The sequence below is a fragment of the Papaver somniferum genome, unplaced genomic scaffold, assembly GCF_003573695.1.
Source record: "Papaver somniferum cultivar HN1 unplaced genomic scaffold, ASM357369v1 unplaced-scaffold_10, whole genome shotgun sequence".
Classification (NCBI taxonomy): domain Eukaryota; kingdom Viridiplantae; phylum Streptophyta; class Magnoliopsida; order Ranunculales; family Papaveraceae; genus Papaver; species Papaver somniferum.
In genome coordinates this window covers 12579784-12584377 of record NW_020618825.1, presented here as the reverse complement: position 1 = coordinate 12584377, position 4594 = coordinate 12579784, and positions in this window count along the sequence as shown.

The following is a 4594-nucleotide window of genomic DNA, read 5'->3' as shown; positions in this document are numbered from 1 at the left end:
CTTAGAGTATAAGTTTTTGATACGTAACGTTGATTAGCGGCACATTGTAAAGCGGCTTCAGTGCACGGCATCTCTACATGAAACAGAATTTGTGTGTGTTACAACAGAATTTGGCAATGAATTATGCGGAAACCACTTGCCATTTTAAGCATCAAAATCTCTTGCTATACAATAAAATTAGTTAGCTAGACAGAAGAAAAGGAAATAGCAGCGTACTACTTACGGATCAACAAGGTTAAGCATCCAACTATTGCAAAAAGGAAAAGGCAGAGACTTGAAGAATTGCTCTGAAACAAACCCATTTTGTAATCTGGTCACTTTCTTCTTTAGGACTGAATTTGTTTGGTGTATATGACTTGTCCGGGTGAAGCATCATCTATTTATAGCAAACGAAGTTCGTGTATAGGATCCATGTAATTCTCACATAATCTCATAATTTTATAACTAATTATTTTTTTAAACCCAAATGAAAATGATTTTATTTTATATAATAACACATGAAAATTAATTTAAAATTAGGATATTGGCGATATATCTCTGTTATAACACTTTATATTCCTATCGATTTTAACTTCAACCTCCTTGTAACCACATTTCTGCCAGCACATGATGATTCTTTTGTTTTTTTATCACTTATCATACTCATATATAATCCTTATCTTGAAATTTAATAGCAGGCGCATCACTCCAAGCCAGAGACTACCGATACCTTGACACATCTCACGGCCGTTTTCTCCCTAAGATGGACACGATCGAGTATCATGTGGAGTATTTTCTTGCCGGTATTGAGCTGATTTTGTAGCACATATTAATTTTGTGCTGACGCATTGTTCCACGTGGGGTATTTATGATTTACCTCCATAGTCTGTGCTTAATTGAGCATCTATAATATAAAACAAAATGGATTTTTGAGTTTGGACGGTCGGATAACATTTTGAAAGACAAATGTTGTATCCGACCATCCCAATCTCATCCCAGCAAAAGACATCCGACGGTCGTCGTTTCTGTAACCCCTTCCATTATGAATCAAAATTTATTAATTTTTAATTGTTGTATCACCTCTTAACTCAAGATATTCAAAGAAACATTAAATGAAATCATAATATATCATACATGCATTAATTGGATTTAAAGGTGGCATGATAAATCTAATGAGAAATGAGATTTATTTGTTTATTTTTATTCATAACTCATAAGTGAGATATGCATACACACTATTACTTAAATGATTTTGTGTTCGTTTTTGGATAGTGTATATGAATAATTTTACAATGTACTTATAGACATTATTTTCATTTGAAACAAAATAGAAAACTATCTTGCAAAGGAACACCATTTAATTTAAAGTACGGAAAAAAAAATTACACCAGTCAGATATCATACTAAAGCAGTGTCGTTACGACACGAGTTATCTCTATATATTTATTAGAACTCTCTGTTAACCTCGCGTCATGCGTTAAGGCACCGGTTATTTCTAGCAATCCCATTCTAGCAATAGACATCTGACGGTCGTCGTGTTTGTAACCTCTTTCATTATGAATTTAATAATTAGTGGGTTTCTGTAACACCCCGTGTTTTTAGCATGGCGCATGCTAAAACATGCGACATTTTCTTGTGATGAAGGTTCATCCAAAGCTTCCATTGCGTAGAAAAAGGAACATTGGCCCTTGGCCAATGTGTTGACAATGTTCAGCCAACATGGTTGCACATCGGGTTGGCAGCGGACAACCAACATGGCTGGATATCGGGTCGGCAGAGGACGGCCAACATGGCTGGACATCGGGTCGGCAGAGGACGGCCAACATGGCTGGACATCGGGTTGACAGAGGACGGACATGTACAGCCATAACGGCCGTACATCGTTGTTGGCCAGAATGGTAAGGTGCATCCATCATGGCATGGGGAGTTGATGAATGATTTTTCCTCCCCCAATTTGAGTTCTAAAAATGTCAAATTAACATACATAGGGAGGGGTAGTTGGTTGATGGTGTATATGAGGACTATGCACCAAGTAAGATTCAAAGCTTAGCCGGAAGAGTATGAATGATTCCTAAGGCTCATTTATAGTTACGTAGCTTCGCTAAGAGGGCATTTGATGCTTAGGCATCGTTGTGCCATATTGCAGACCAAACATGCATCACTTGGATGCATATTGACGGAACGACCTATACGGACTAGGCCATTACTATTATAACTTGGCCACGGCTATGTAAACTAGTTGGCTTAAGTTTTTGTCCGTTAGGATGAACTACGGTCTGTGCTTGATCCCTTTAGAGTAGAGAAGGGTACGTAGGCAGCCGCAATGAGTTGCACCATTCCTGGTCCAGCACGTTGTCACTCAAATCATCTAATTGAGGGATGATTGCGACATACTGTCCTCTCATATCATCTGGTTCGGTAGCTCGACGCAACAGATGATTATGGCCAAACTTGATGAGGCAAGTTGCATTCCATTCATTGGATGCTCATACTTTCTATCAAGGCGTTCAACATAGGCTAAAAACCCAAGTGTCGTAATTTAGCTCAAGAGGAGTCAATTTTGATTGGAAACGTCCCAAAGATCAAGACATGTGGATCTATAGCTCGACATGGTCACCAGAATTTAGTCAAATTCCTTCGTTTAGGGCCTCAAATGGCCGTTTTTTTCCGTTTTAGGAAAGTTTTTGTTTTCTTAATAAACCCTTCGTGGATCAAGGGTAAGTTGGAACGGTGTGAAAGCTAAGTTAGTTTCATCATGCTCCACGAGCATGCTTGCAAGGGCAAATGGACGTGCATTTTTCTAACTTTGAGGCCCGGATCGTAGCTTCATCATGGCTCATCGGGGAGATTACGGCCTGCGGGGCAACGCGCCAAAGGCATAATTTTCCGGTCCGTCACAGTTTGTAATGTGGGTCATCTCATAACTCAAAATATAAAATGCAAAACCAAATAAAAAATATGTGTGCCAATTAAGGTTACAAACACGATAATAAGATCTTTTAGGATCATGATAAACCTGGTAATAAAATGTATACACTCCAGTTTCGAGGAAGTACACAGATTCGGATTTTGAATACATGGTGTCTGTAGCGACACTGCAATTTTATTAATTATAAAAATTATAATCTATGTACACAACTCAAAATATAAAGGTGCCATGTAGATTATATTTGTGTACGGGTGAATGTGATGAAAAGTGAATCATATTAACTAAGGAATTTGGCAGTTGATTTATTATTGATGTATATGTGCTGATTTTTTGTGTATCAAGATACTTGCTTGATACGAGTTTCTAAATTGTTTATGAATTTGAGTGATTGGAAAGAAAAAAAAATCAAAAACCCTAATATCAAAGCATGTCAGTGCCGTTAAGGCACGGGTTATTTCTAGTAGAAAAACAAAAGATGAAGGGAACAGAAACCTCATCCTTCTCCTACTATCTCTTGATGAGTGTATTTTATCTGCAGCACGGAACATGAAACGACGGATATAAAAGTGAAGAACACTATTAGTTCTGCTAGAGCACTGCTCGGTCGAACTCGCATGCGTTGTTATCTCAAGAATGTTTGTCAATGTTAGTGATCAAAACTATAAGTCTTGATTTCTAGTCTACTTATAGATGTCTCGGACTAGGAAATAGATTGTGTAGTTGAGCATTATACTTCACGACGTTCATCATTTGAAGACGAAGAACTACTAAAGAGAGCTTGTGGAACTTCGTCAAAAAAAGGTACGTGGAGACTGAAACTCATCCATCACTTGGAAAGTCTATTTCTACTTTATTTTCAATATTGAGACATAAGTTGTGTTACGATATAGTTTGTTATTATACACATTTGAGATTTCGAGATGAGTTTAACTCGCTTACATATTTCTCGAAATATGTGTTGGTAAGATTTCGCTTCGACCAAGTTCATCTTATATTCTTGACGCAAGTCAAAAGATGATCATGTGAAAATTTCCGAGTAACATCTTACATGGTTTGTGTGATACAATCATTTGGTGTAGACTTGGAATGTTTCGTTATGATTATTTCAATAACTTGAAAATTGCTTTGATGCTAATAATATGTGAAAACGGCTATTGTCACCTTCTAAGAAAGTTTCAATGATTGAAATAAGAGTTTAGAATACTTAACCATTATTGGATATGACATGTTGTATACTCTTGCACATATGTAATCCATGTCCGGGAACCATAGTATGCGTACCCGTATGCGTACCTGTTGGTTTGAGAAATCCGGAAACCTAAATATACGTACCCGTATGTGTACTGGCGTAAGGTTCATGGCCGAATATTTTTGCTGGGATTGGAAGTACGCGTACCCGTTTGCGCACTGGGGAAACCCAATCTTGGTCCGGGTATTTCAAGTATGCGTACCCGTTTGCATACTTGAAGGTTAAAGTTCTAAAACCGGTTGTGTACATGAACTTAAACATTTATATAATAAGGAATGCAATCTTTGCAAACAGTGGATATAATGTTCATGAATTGATTCGAGTGAATCAAACCAATTTTTCTTCAATTGTGTTCTTGTATAATTCTATGAGAATATACCAATTGAACAACTCTTTAACTAGTTTCATTTGAGTCATTTGAACTAGTTATGGTTAAG